This window comes from Protopterus annectens, chromosome 1.part2, assembly GCF_019279795.1.
Source record: "Protopterus annectens isolate FY-2018-M chromosome 1.part2, PAN1.0, whole genome shotgun sequence".
Lineage (NCBI taxonomy): Eukaryota > Metazoa > Chordata > Ceratodontiformes > Protopteridae > Protopterus > Protopterus annectens.
This window is the reverse complement of record NC_056727.1, coordinates 188,757,707-188,773,324: the sequence shown is the minus strand read 5'-3', so window position 1 is coordinate 188,773,324 and position 15,618 is coordinate 188,757,707.

Genomic DNA, 15,618 nt, shown 5'->3' with positions numbered 1-15,618 from the left:
CACACTGTGAAAGTAGTAGACCCCAAGTATAACTTTGGACCAGTGATGAGTGCAGTACCACAAGGTCCAGTCCTGTGTCCTGTCGTGTTTAGTATCTACTTCCCTGAAGTAAACTTCAACATGGAAGGTCTGTGGCTACTGAAGTTTCCAGAGGACTGCAAACTAGGAGCCATAATTGTAAACACTAAAGATGTGGACATCCTACAAAAGGGCCTCACTGAGACAGATGGCTGTTGTCAAAGCCATGGGCTGTAGCTCAATGCCAAAAGGTGCATTGTCATCCCCTTTGTTAAAGGCTCTGTAGCCAAGAACGACAACATAGGCGGTAGTATACTTAACACTGAAAGTGTGACAAGAGACCTTGGTTCACAGGTGGACACTGGACACAACGGTGATAATCACATCCCCACAGTAGTCAGGAAACCCTGCTATGTGGCACACCCCATCACAAAATGTGTCTCATGCAGAATAGAAGAGGACATTGTTCCCCACTACTCATCACTCAGTAGAAATATAAAAGAGTACAACGCCACTTTTGCTATGTACCTCACAAGCCAACTACAACAACTGGAAAGCCTGCAGCAATACCTCACAAAGAGCATTAGTGGCCTGAAATACATGCCATACACAGACTATCACAAAATGCTCCATCAGTACTCCCTTGCATATCGCCTGCTCAGATGTGTTCACTGCCTAACATACAAAGCTATGTCAAATGCAGAGTTGTTGGACATGCTCCATGTAAAACACTTACAATCCCCCTGACCTTCAGACCCAAAACCATGAGTGAAATACAAAAGGAAGGGGTGTACACATTTACCTTATGGATACCCCCACCTCCAGGTTAGTGGCACAGCATGAGGCCTTGGAGACCATGCAAGTGCAACTAAGATTGTGCAAAGCATCAGATTGTAGCCTTCTACAGATCACCTACCTTGTCACAGGAACCTCACACAGTATTCCTGAGAACAGTGGAAAATATCAAGGTCTTATCAAACAGCATTATATGAGGTGAATACAACTACCCAAACATTGAGTGGGAGAATCACTTGTGTACAACGTCCATTGCCCAATGTTTCCTAGAGTTTAAAAGCTCTAACTCCCTGGAACAGCTGGTCACCATGGCCACTAGAGGTGACACCATACTGGACATGATCATCACCAACATGGGGTACCAGTGTTCCACAACATAGATAAAACCCTTGCTGGTAATATCAGATCATAAAGTAATCACACTGGACATCCACATCAAACCCCCCCACCAAGCCAATGAAACCCCCGTGAAGACATTTTCAAATGCAAACTGCACACGTCCCAAGACAAAAGTGGAAGGTTCCAAAGACCTCTTGCTATAGGAGAATGGTATACAATCTGCTAAATCAGTTACAAGTGCATCCTATGAGCATCTACAGGGATGCATGGATCAAGACATCATAAATAAAACCAAGATGCACTCCTCCAAAAATAAGAAAACAATCTGGTGGCCGTTGGCCATAAATAAGCTAGACAGCAGAAGGAGGAAACTAACACCCGATAGAGACAACTTCACTAAAGGAAAGGCATCACTGATCATTATTAGGAAGCAGCAATGATCACACTGTCAAAAGACAAATTGCCAAGGACTGTAAGAATAACAACCACAAAGCCTGCTGTAGCTTTACCAGATATGTAGGTGTCAACTTCCAAATATGCTGTCAGCTACTGACAAATGGCAAGGAATACACTGAACCAACTTTCACTGGCCACATCCTGGGGGGCAAATTTAGTGTAAACCTCCCCCCATCACCCCCAAAAGGGCCTGTGTCCATCACATAAGGATGCAGAGCCCCAGATGTCATGGACATGCAGGTAAGGACAGCCCTCTCCAAAGCCAAGAACACAGCATCACTGGGAATGGATGGTGTCCCAGGATGCGTCTTACACTAGGCCCAAAAGGAACTGCACCCTCACCTACATTCACTGCCCAAACTCAATCGTACCACAGCATATGTACACAAAGAATGGCATACACTAACAGTCATTCAGCTCCACAAAGGGGGTGCCATAACAGAACCTGGAAACCAGTGCCCTAAATGCCTACTCAGCCTGGTCTACAAAGCTACTGATCAAATTGTCATGGAACCCATAAACAGAGACAATGGGGACCTCCAGACATTGGACTCTACACAAGCTCACCTTGTTAAAGTCATATCCTGCCTCCTAAACATAGTTGACTTACTTCAAACAGTCACCAAGGACATAGATGGAGGTGAAAGTAGTCCACACAGCCCACCTGGACCTCTCTAAGGACTTTACCCACCATTCCCCACTCTGTCATCATGGACATGCTTACCAGCCTGAACATCAACAGGTATGTCACAGGATGTGTGGCCTAGTGTCTCTCAGATCAAACACACATGTTCAGAGTTGGGTGTGCCATGTACGACTGTAAGACAGTCAGAAGTGGCATCCCAAAGGTCTTGCTCCTGGGACCCCACCAGTTCAGTGGACACTGCTCAGAGGTACAGGCAAGCATGGGAGGAGTATGGCTGAATAGTTGTGCAGATGACTGCTAACTGGGGCCCATAATTGACTCTATGGCTGACACACACATCCTCCAGAAGGGGCTTACAGATGCAGATACCTGGTGTCAAAACAATGCCCCAACAAGAATGACAAAGAATGCATAGTCATCCCGTTTTGCTAAAACAAAGTGCAAATAAATTACCACATAGGTGGTACACCAGTATGTATGGAGAAAGTCATGAAGGCCCTGGGGACACAGTTAGATAGTGAACTCTTCTTTGATGATCACATGGCCAAAGTGTTCAGACATTCCTTCTATGTAGCCCACCCATTGTCACCTAATGTAACCCACTTTGTCTAGTCTGATGGTGTCAACATTCTACAAATATACCTGTGGAAAACAGAACTCACAGTAATGTGTATAGCATGTCATGTAAATGCGTACTCCTGTAGTAACATAAAGCAGTTAGGTAGGGGTTTGAATCCTGCACTTGATGTGTTTGTGTGTGATCTCCTTGGAGAGGTGCAACCTTTTGGGAGAGTAGTCAAACACCTTAAAGGTGGTATACTAATCTTTGTCAGGTCTGATGATGTCACCACCCTACAAATATACCTGTGGAATGAAAACCCACAGTAATGTGTATAGTGCATCATGTTAATGCGTACTCTTGTAGTGACAGAAAGCAGTTAGGTAGGGTTTTGAATCCTGCACTTGACAAGTGTGTGTGTGTCTGTTTGTGTGTGATCTCCTTGGAGAGGAGCAACCTTTTGGGAGAGTAGTCAAACACCTTAAAGGTGGTATACTAATCTTTGTCAGGTCTGATGATGTCACCACCCTACAAATATACCTGTGGAAAGAAAGCCCACAGTATTGCGTATAGTGTGTTGTGTTAATGCATACTCTTGTAGTGACATAAAGCAGTTAGGTAGGGGCTTGAATCCTGCACTTGACAAGTGTGTGTATGTCTGTTTGTGTGTGAACTCCTTGGAGAGGAGCAACCTTTTGGGAGAGTAGTCAAACACCTTAAAGGTGGTATACTAATCTTTGTCAAGTCTGATGATGTAACCTCCCTACAAATATACCTGTAGAAAGCGAACCCACAGTAATATGTACAGCAAGTCATGTTAATGCATACTCCTGTGATGACATAAAGCAGTTAGGTAGGGGTTTGAAGCCTGCACTTGACAAGCGTGTGTGTGCTCTATGTGTGTGGGACTTCTGGTCAATGGGCTGTGGGTTTTGCTTTTACTACTGTATGACACCAGTATGTGCATTGCATATGTGAGGTAGCTGTATGGCAAATACATATACGTACATGTGACCTCAATTATTGCATATGTGGGAACCCTGCTTTCTCCAAGAACACATCTGTAATCTATTCAAGAGTGTGCTGCTGCTTTCCGGATCTTAGGTCACATCTGTATGCCTGTGGCAAGGCCAGCCATTGCAGTGATCCCAGGCCTAGGTCAACTGTGTCACACACACTCATTACAGTTTCTTTAGAATTGTGTAAGTGAGTGTTTATGGCTGAGGTAGATGTCAGACCTGTTCTAACGCAGCAGGGTCTATCACTGATGGCTATTCATTATAGGTGTACAACAATCTTTGTGGATATGCATGCAGACCCCTTATTGCTTATGTGATCCACAGAGGGATTTAAACATACCTTTGGAAATGTGACTATCAAAGGAGAGATGACGTACCACTTGGTTGCATGTACACATCGGTACGTGTTCTTCTTGTTGGAAGCTACTACCTATGTGGTACTGTGGGGATACTATGTTCCGTAAAGGTGGATGACTATGCTTTGGTTGGCCTATAGCTTTACAGCATGGGTTTGACAACAGGGATCTCTCAGTGTGTATGTGGTAGCCCTAGGTGTGTTGTTTATGTGTGTGTGTGTCTGCATGCATGCAGTTCCACCATGTGGCTGCCATATACAGGTATTTGTGGGACAGCCACAGACTGTACCTGCTAGGCTTTACAGATCACCATCTCTGGCCACGGATACGGTACCTGTGCCTGGCAGGGGTGCTACTGACACTATTAGGTACTAAGCCTGACTGGGTACTATTCTCAGAGGTAGATGGATGCTGGGACTGTCCAGAGCCACGTGCATGTGATCTTCTAGGACTGTCTATGGACAGCACAGCCCAGCCCCAACATTGCTGGGGCTGGTACTGGCACTATGGGAGCGGTTGTGACTTTAGGGATGTCCGCAGCGACTGCCAGCTGCTGATGTTGCTGGCATATGTCCACGTCAACATCTCACCTGTCCTGCACTGTCCTGATACATGGACATGACATTGTGGAGGACATCTAATGTCTCACCCCAACGTCTATCCATGACCTCAGTGTAATTATGGATCGCACCTGCTAGGTCACAGATACTGTCATCTAATGTGGTGTTATGTGCCCTCTGTGCCCTTAGTCCCTGTCTGGTGTACCGTTCCATACGTGCCTGTGCCTCCATGACAGCCTGGAACATGCACGAGGTTGTAAGACTTGTGGCATATCTGCCAGTGGCATGATGGCCAGCAGTGCTCCGATGAGAACCCCTGGACATCTGCATATGTGGTACCCTTCCAGACATCTGGGTATGGCTGCTGTGTTGGGATGCATGTGCCATAGATACCACACTGTCCTAGCCAATGCCGGTTGTATGCTGTCCCTCAGCTAAAGGCATTGGTGATGGATGTATTGACAGTATGACTGTGTGCATAGATGAGGTTGACACTTGTGTACTGTCGATTGTTGGCTCAACGACAGACCCTGGCAAACATGCCTGTGCCTCAACACGCCTATCATCATCATCACTATCATGCTTAGTGACATCAGTTTCCCTGCTGCAGTGAACCAGCCCAAAATCAGAACCTGTGAGAGGGAGACAGGAAACACACTTTATGACCTGTACATGATGTCTGCACACATGCACACATGCACACATAAATACATGCACACATGCACACATGTACACATGCACACATGCACACATGAACACATGCACACATGCACACATGCATACATGAACACATGAACACATATACACTCCCTCCTCACTACAACAGACACACACAGATACACACACAGACACACACACCCCCAGCAATCTAGAACATACTCAATAACATGTGATGGTGGGGTACAGTATCACAAGCCAAACATTTATATCAAACGTGACAGCATGCAGGACGTGTGTTGCTCAACAGCATGCAGTGTGAGTGTAGACAGCCCTTGATAATAGCAGTATACATGGCTTTGATGCATGTGTGTTTTGTTCAGTGATTGGCATCACCCTGAAACGCAATGTGTACATGGACATAACATTGCTGTGCAAGTATTAACGTCTCTGCAATGTCCTGTGTGCCATCACTCACAGGTATACATACCATGGCTGGATGTGTATCAGTGTGTCACATAGATATCCATTTCTGATTAGAGCATCTGCATCTTTAGCAGACAATTGTGGGCAAAGGTTTAGCACATGCATGCTATGTATACACACAGGATGAGTAGTGCATGTATACCTGATGGAATACCATTGCTCAACAAAGACATTGTAGAGTGGTTATGGTGAGTGTAGGACATATTGTGGACATGCTAGTACCAAGCATGACATGGCATGCTACCACACAACAGCAGCATTAAACGTCACACATACACAATGTGTTTCATGTGACCTATACACTCAATAGTATTACAAGACGTGTGTCACTTTGTACAAATGGTGATTGCTATGCAGATTGTGTATTGGTGCATATGTTTGCACACACACAACATTGAGGTGCATAGCGATTAATGATATGTGTAGTACTGTGGCCACTGTAACTGGATGTGGTGTAGTACCATGTGACATCATCATGCAGCATCATGTGGTCACTCAAGGCTACTAATGTGTGCCAGACCGGCACATAGCATGCTGTACCTGAACTGCAGTACCATGGCTGCATTCACCATTTCACAGACAGTTGTTACATGGGTCCATAAGGTGCACAGTAAGGGGCATTACCTAACATGAATGTGTTATGTGTTGAAGAGTGTTGCACAGCCACATGAGAGGACTCTACCCCTCAGATATGTTATGCGTGCTGTGTGGATGACATTTGGGATACTGAAGTGTGACCTTACAGCGTGTGTATGAATATGCCATGTGTAGCATGTTAACATGTACTGCGTATGACACAGCTGTGTGTGTGTTGTGTGCATGTGTATCAACTGTGCCTATCCAACATCCACTACAGTGTTGCCACAATTGTGTGGGATGCTCTGTGTATTCAATGTGTTTGAGTCAGCTACTGAGATGTGCATAGTCTCACAGCAAACATGCACAGCATGCATTATGCACTGGTGTGTGACGTGTACATGGTCTACACCTCACCTATGACATGCACATTTATTTAGCAATAATAAATGTAGAACACACTCAGCAGCATGGGTCTGCTGCCTTGCTGTCACACCAGAGGGACCTACAAGGGTATGAGACAGTTTGTCAGTGGCAACAACTGTGGCATTGCTACTGTGTGTTTGCAATCTTACAGTAGTACGACTGTTGACAGTCACAGGCCTGCATATTATATTCCAAATTATTATTATTGCACAACACTAGGCACTACATCTTGTAACTACACACTACACCTCTCACATAAGCATGATCTACTAATAGAGGTAATAGTAGTGTACAGCTATGCCATGTTACCTGCACGCTCCATGCCAACTTGCTGGGTGGCTCCAGTCTCCATGATGACACATGTCAGTTGTTGTTTTTGCTGTTGTAGGCCAGGAGCCACCTATCTCAGGAGCAGCTCCTCCACTCTGGTGAGGGGGAGATGGTTGGCTACCCCACCACCTGTGGCAAGCTGTTGCCTATGGATATCAGACGCATGCTGCCGGACATGTCTAATTAAATCACTGTAGTGATGGCGTACCTGCTCATATGTCTGGTTATGCATGCCTATGTCATTTACCCTACAGACAATATCTTGCCACAGTGCAGTCCACTCATGCTGGTCCTGGCTGGTTCTTGAGAAAAGCATGGTGTAGTGCTGCACCATGGTGTCCGTTATCACTTCATCCTCTGCTGTGCTGTATGAGGGGTTACGATGGTGGGCCATAACCCTGGAAGACAAAGAAACAATATGTGTGAGCAAGTCATGTGGCACACTTAATATTCTAAAATACGGATATCATTTAACTGCCATATATAGCAACCTATTGGCTGTCAAAGGATACACACTTCCAATACCACATATCAGTGCTCAACCCACAACTGCCTGACAGTGCCTGGCACACTCTATATATCAAACCATGTTCTGCACAGCAACAAAGATAAACCAGTATGTAAGATTATACAACAGTATATGGCAGACTGTATGTGACACAGTGCACCACCTAGCCACAGGGGGTATGTATCTTGCTAATGCATAATGTAACATGTAATCCATTGCAATGATTGTAGGGTCCAGTCACAGTATTACCAGCATACCACACTAGTCATTGATGGCAAACCCCTACCTAACATATGTGCTCATTCATCAATATGGGTGGCATACTGCTGTACTACACTATACATGTTGCTAGATATACACCAATATCCTGTAACACACATATGACCGAGGCCATGGTACAGGCATACACACACACACACACACATCAGACATACATACGAGACACAAAGGTATGGCAACACACATAACCTTTACCTGTGTACCATACAGTACTGTGTGTCAGTAGTTACAAGACCTTATGCCTGAGGTATGTCATCTGGAGGACTACGGGGAACAAACAAAACAGTGGTTCCAGCACATGTGTGCATACACCTTACTGTGCTATTTAGGCATACAGCTTCAGGTAGTACTACAGTTCATTCAGGGGTTGGATTCACCAACAGTAACACTCAATAAGCATACATGTACTGCTGTAGCCTACAATGGGACACCCCAGTCGACACTAACACACTATGTCAGACCATCTGGCATACTGATTTTTGTGCCTAGCAATAGCATACACATCCTTTGCTGGGATCACAGCTAGGACACTACATACCATGACAGAAACAGTTTCCCACTAAGCTATCACACATATACAGAACTCGGACACATTCACCAACACAGTCACCATCACACTCAGTCAACCTCACAAAGCAAGTATTGCAACAGGTACATGTGGGTGTGTATCGGCTCGTAGGTAGGTTATAGGCAATTGGCCCTAGGACCTATAGATGTCTAGCCATACGCTACCCTGGCCTTTGACACACAGGTGATTTCATTTCACATGGCCCTGTCAAGCAGAGCCACAGAGGTGATTCCTGGGGTGCATTTACTATCTGACACACAATCATCAGGTTTATATATGACGACTGCTAATTAGGAGCTTCGTTTGCTATTGATAGGTGGTTTGTGCCAGTGTATGGGATGTCTCTGAGATAGGGATCTATCCGCCCAGCATGTGCTGTTTATTGAGGTGACAAGCTTTATGTCCCTAGAGCGTGTAGCTCGTAGGGATTGTGATCTGGTTACGTGGAGCATGTCCACCAGCTCTGGGTTTCACATAGCTTTGCATGTTAGGCAGAGGTCACCTCTGGGTAGACGGTATGTGACACAGTCTAGCTGTAGTTCTGTGGGACGGTCTGCATAGGGCATCTGTTTGAGGCCGGTATTACCCTTTGTGAGGTATGTCTGTGTCCTTTCCAGTTACTGTAGATGTCTTGTGAGGTACATACCACATGGGGCATTGTGCTCTATAATGGGTTTTCTGTGTGTGGAGTAGAGGGGAACACTGACCTATACTTCCCTGGATGACACAACTTTTGTTATTACATGTGCCACATAGACAGGTTACATGACTAGTGTGGCACTGTGACAATCAAAGGAGAGACTACTGTCCACCTGTGTCCCATGGTCTCTTATCACACCTTCAGTGTTAAGTGGACTACCACCTATGTGGTAGTTAATGGGTACTGAGTTTTTGCAAGGAGGGATGCCAATGCAGTGTCAACATTGAGCTTGAGTCCATGGCTTTGTCACCAGGCATCTATTGCAGTAAATATGACCCTGTCTCTCTCTCTCTCACTCCCTCTCTCTCTATATATATATATATATATATATATATATATATATATATGTATGTACATATACACACATACATATGAACATCCATTGGTGCACATATTGATATACATATAGGCACATATACAGTCCACCTTTCATGGTGGGAATATTGAGTATGGGAAGTTTGTGAGGTATACAGTTATGTCATAATATTGCACAGTGTTGCGTGGAATGCATTGAAGGTGTTCTCAGCCCATGTAGCTTTAGCAGGCCTCACTGGCTGCAACACTGCAAACCTGATGAATCATACCCACAGCATTCAACCACCACATGTCATATACCAGCACTGTATGCTATCTGGTTTGCCACACACTGCAACCTATATAGGAATATGCACATAACACCCTTCAACAACATATATGTATCCAACTTTCACAAACAGTTGCAGTATGTCCCTTGCTGTATGCACATGTACAGATGCTAATATATCTGACACAGACAGATCTCTCTGTATGTGTGTGCCATACACACACAAGGACCACACTGTGGTAAGTCCATGTACCTCACGGCTGACCTGTTGTGCCTTGCTGCAACATGAACAGGTGTCACATGTGAGCACACAGTAATATTAGAGGGTGTATATATAGCTGCAAATGATTAATTACCATACTAGCCTGGTACAGCTGTTGCCAATGCTAAGCTACATGTTGATATGAATATCATGCATTTGTTACTCTGTCACATCCATGGTTATTTAGCTGTATGCGCTACTCCCCCAAACAGACATTGTCCACACTACTGTACAGAACACAGATAACATGGTTCAGATGTTTGACATTTAATGCTCAGCTACATATATCACAGTTATGTCCCACTGCACACAGCTACACACTATGTCCATGGCAGTACTTATGCAGGGCATCTGTGCATAGATACATACTGCTGCCACATATTGATGTTTCAAAGTATGTAGAGTGGTCTTGAAATACATCTACTACATGCCAGTAAATACATATCTGTTACATACCTTTCCTTTGTACACGTTCATATTTTCCACTTAGCTGTCTCTGTGGCTGAATGTAATAAATTTTATTTTAATTTTTATTTCTTTTTTTTTTTATTAGTTTAGATTTTTTTTTTCCACTGGTGTGGGTAGGGGTGTGAGTCTCGCTCTCACGCTCTCTGTCTCTGTGTGTGTCTCTCTCTCTCTCACCATCTGAAATGGGATGATTGCATGTGTGGCCAGCAGGTACAGCCTGCACATGTGCATGTGATGGCCTCTGCACCAATTGGTGGCCACCATTTGGTAATTGCATGCAGCCTGCTGTGTGGTAATTACAGTACTCACTGTCATAGCAACCCAGTGCTATAAATTACTATGTCAGGTAGGCGTAGCCCTTTCATCTTTCCAAAGTGGGGCCCATGCTTGTTTGCTGTGGAGACCATTGTGTAAGTCAGATGGTTGGTATAGTTCTTATATCTGAAGCTAGGGGTGTAGTCAGTGATATAACTGTTGTACTCAGACCTGAATCTTGCCACTTCCACTACACAGTTATCAGTGTAGAACTGTACTCACCCCTACACATGCTAACACAAGATACATGGTAGCATGTAGTTTCTTTTCTACTTATACAATTTACTGCCATACAAAAATAGCTATTGAGATGTATACATTTGGCACATGAACTGTTTGTGAACTGCTATACTGTGAATATTTATTCACTCACTTTTGAACGGTTTGTGTTTTTTACTGTTTACATTAGCACAGGCTGCTCAAGAAAACTGTATAAATTTCTGTACTGAGTATGCCTACCTACACCCTTGGTAGACCCTGAACACACAGGTTTATTGTACATTTGGGTAGGGGTGCAGTAGGACAGAGAGCATTATGTCTTAATGTGTGAACTTTATCTTGCTTTACCTAAAGTGTTGCTGTGTACCTGTTAGTTTACCAAGGCAAGTAGTCTGTCTGCGTAGCTCCCAACTGTGGACCTATCCAGATGGTAACCCGAGGTTAGCCTGTTATTCTTTGTGCACCACACCAGTCTTTTCAGCACTGGAACAATGGCATTGTCACAGTTGGTTGCTAACAGTACATGGCTACATCCCTTGGTATTTCAGTGTTGTACTCCTACATAAGGGTATGCTTGTGGAACACCTTCCAAAGCTATTTGCACAGTGTGTAACAGCAGAATAGCTGATATGCCTGTGTGTTTCTGCCTCTGCCAGGCCTCTCAAACATTCAGGTACATATTTAAACAGACTCAGGGTAAATTAGGTCGAAGTGAGGTACACCTTTACAATATTAGTAACATTAGGTTGAGACTTTGAGAGAACCAGAGCATATGGATTAATACACATTTCCTGAAGTACAAGTGGTGTCTAACTCTTACTTTTTGTCACAGTTGGGAAGTATGGCCTCTACCCTATTCAGATATGCTAGTGTTTGTCCTGCTATAATACTGTGTGGGGGTTGTGAAGTGCTGCTGTAACATTACTTCCTGCTAGAATGGCTGGTTCTCTTTTTCACTGTCATGTAATGCAATTCCACAAGAACTGCTGGTAAAGATCCACAGAACAGGATTCGTGTTATGGCATTCCTATTTGGTCTTTACATTCACTCAGTCTGATGCATGATATATTGGTTTCAGCACCAATTTCTTGTATGTTTACCATGGCTCAGTGGTACTTCATGTCATCTAATGTGTACAAGGTCCAGGGTTCAAGACTGACAGAGGTGTTTTATTTTGCTGCTGAGCAGAACAAGGGCCCTGACATACAGAGTGACTAAGGCAATTTTACGCAGTTGTAAGCGGGTTTGCGTGGGTTTGCACGATGCTTAGCTAAGCACACACAAGCTTAGCTAAGTGCACACTTGTGCAAACCCTCTAACTACTGCTTAAAAGTGCTTACTCCCGCTAACCCCCACGCTAATTTCTTTGAAAAAAAAGAAAATGGGGAGATAAGAAAGTGGTGAAAAAAGGGGCGCAAAGAGGGAAAGACAGTAGGAAAAACAGCTCGGGATGTGCAGGACGGGTGTAGGGAAGGTCCATAGCTGCCCATTTCTTTAACAGCAACAGCTGTGCATATACTGGTAATTTGAAGTGAAATTTGAAACCTTCCACCCTGAGAGAGGGGTGAGGACAACAAAGTATGTTGTACTGCCAATTAAATTTCAGTTTATGTGTCCAGCAGACATGTGTGCAAAATGGGCAGCTATGTATGGGGAGTATTTTTTTTTGTGGGAGCAGATTGCCCATTTTTTTTTCAGGTGAGAGTGGAATGTGGGTTGGGGGAAGAAGGTATATTTTTGGAGGTAGGTTGGGGAGGTAAACAGACAAGACAGACAAGACGCATACAGGGGTGGAGTATGACACATGGGGTTGGTGGACACCATTGACGGGGAAGGGTGTTTGGAAATCACAAGCCCATGAGCCCACAGATCACAACAGTGGAACTGAGATCCCCACCCATGGGCAGTCACCACTGCACCTTCACAGCATGGGGGATGGCTGTGCTGGGGGCTGTGTAGGAGGGGCAGGCTCACCCATGAGTCATGCCACTCTTGCCTCGAGCTGGCATAGAGGATCAGCGACTGAATGCTGGATCTCCCTACGCACCACAGCCCGGACCGTTCGGAGGGTGATAGGTGGCCCTCCTCCACCCACGCTTGCAAGGGGGGGATGAGCCCCATCCCCTGCAGCTCTTCCACCCAAAGGTGGCACAGGACCAATGGAGGAGGGGGTCCCGGGCTGACCAACAGAACCGCTGGTGCCAGGTGCCATCGCCAGCTGAGGTGGGACAGGTGGGTCCACTGGGACCAGCCTTCCCATATGTTCTATGTTTAGGAGGATTTAATGACAATATGGGTTAGTAATAGCCAACAGCATTCCAGTTTAGTTATAACAGCATACAGTAGTATTCCCATTAACCCAACTCACCAGAGTTCCAACAGTTGAACAGCAAGCATAACACATACTTATATAGAACAACAGTGGACATTCCAACAGCATGCAGGATTGATTGGTGGCAACAGGCCACCAAGATTGTGGTATGTGAACAGGGCACATGCATCGAAGTAAATGCAGATATTTATATAACAATAGGACATGTGTCCCAACAAATGTTATGAGATTAGACATACCCATTGAGGTGTGGAATTGCATTGTTTATTCACATACAGTAGGGTGTAAAAAGATACCACCATTAACAATTTATCTATACTTATAGTTTACACTACATTCCTATTGACTGCAGTTAAATATCCCCTACATGTATTATTACAGTAGGCAATGTCCGTTAAATTGTGAAATGGGTTTTGCTAGTTCTTGATATACCTGACCTGCATCTGACATACAAACTGTCCTGGATGCAGATGTTACTGCTACATATTTATATTTTTCATTTATATTTATGCATCTACATATTTGGATGTGTTGAGGTGACATTGTCAGGTATATGTTAACAGCTCCCTACATTTCTAGCAGCATACTGACATTTCTGGGGAACACAATAACAAGCTACTCATGTGCCAGATTAACCTGTACATGCTGGCCATTAACCGAGAGTTGAGGACTGTATATATGCTTAACAGCTACTGGTATTCCCTACATCCACTTTAAATGGGCCTACCCATGTGTGGGTTGACTGCACTTAATACAACAGTACTATTTCTATTATGCAAGGCTACAACAACATATCAAAGAAAGTGACACGGACACACTCCAGGAATTATACCTTTATTAATTATATTACACACTTTTCTAGTGGCTCTCTCAATTATTTGATATATCAGTGCATGCAGAGGTCTTTTATTCAATACTTTTTATACCTTTATTAATGGGTTACAACACCTTTTCATGCTGTCTCACTTATTTTATATAACAGTACAGGAAGAGAAGTTATTCCACACTTTTTATACCTTTAATAATGGGTTACAACACTCTTTTTCAGGCTCTCTCACTTCTTTTATATGACCACACATGCAGAATATTTACTAACCTGCCTGGTAGCACAGCCTTAGCAGCTTATCTGCATAGGCTTGCAGATTCACAGCAGGGACACCTGCAGCTGTAAAGTAAATGAAGGGATATTGAGACATACCTATCCATAATATAGACTACAATAGCAATTCTTACATACTTCATTCCATGGCTACATACTCAGTAGTGGGGCATTTGGCATTCCACGGGCCTCCTGTATCCAGTGGTTCAGTTGGTCCTCCTTGCGTCTCTTCAGGTCTGCATGGTGAAGTCTGACCTACTCAGCTGTCCATGGGACGCCTGTGGCAATGGTGAGATCATGTACTAACCAGTTCCAGGCTTCCACTTTGTACTCTGTGCCCTGGAACTGGCTCTGCAGGAGTCTTGCATCATGATGATGGATGAGGAGCCAAACCATATATTTTGACTCCTCAATGCCCCAGTGTTGCACTTGAAAATGAGAGCCCTCTCCAGCACTGGCCATACTGCCTGCAGATGGGAGCTACAACCAGTTATGGCAATTATTCCCACCTATGGAGCTTAAATAAGCCTCATTTCCCGCACTTATTTGTGATTGGCCAGTTTTGAAAAATCTCCGCTAAGAGCAAACCTGCTTAGCAATGGGTAAACTTTCATTGTCATATATGAGTGTGTTGGAAATACATACATATTTAAAGCTGTCATGGCTTAGTGGTTTGGTACTGTGATTATGGTGCACAGTGTCCCGGGTTCGCGGCCTGTCATTGCTTTTTTATTTTACTACTGGCCAGACCAGATAGGAGGTGTGGCTGTGTTTAGCCAACTTTGCTCAGCTTTGCCCTACATTGCTCGACGTTGGTCTACGCTGCCTGATGTTGCGCTAGTTGGCACGATGCGCAGCTCTGTGCAAACCTATTGCACGAGTTAAAGAGGTGCTAAGCAATGAGCAATTATACTTCACTGTGCTTAATACTTGTAAACTTTGCTTAGCAGTGCTCGATGTTGCTCTGCGTTGCTCTACGCTGCCCGACGTTGCCTGATGTTGCCCAATGTTGCTCTAGTTGGCACGGTGCGCAGCTCCACACAAAACTATTGCACTAGTTAA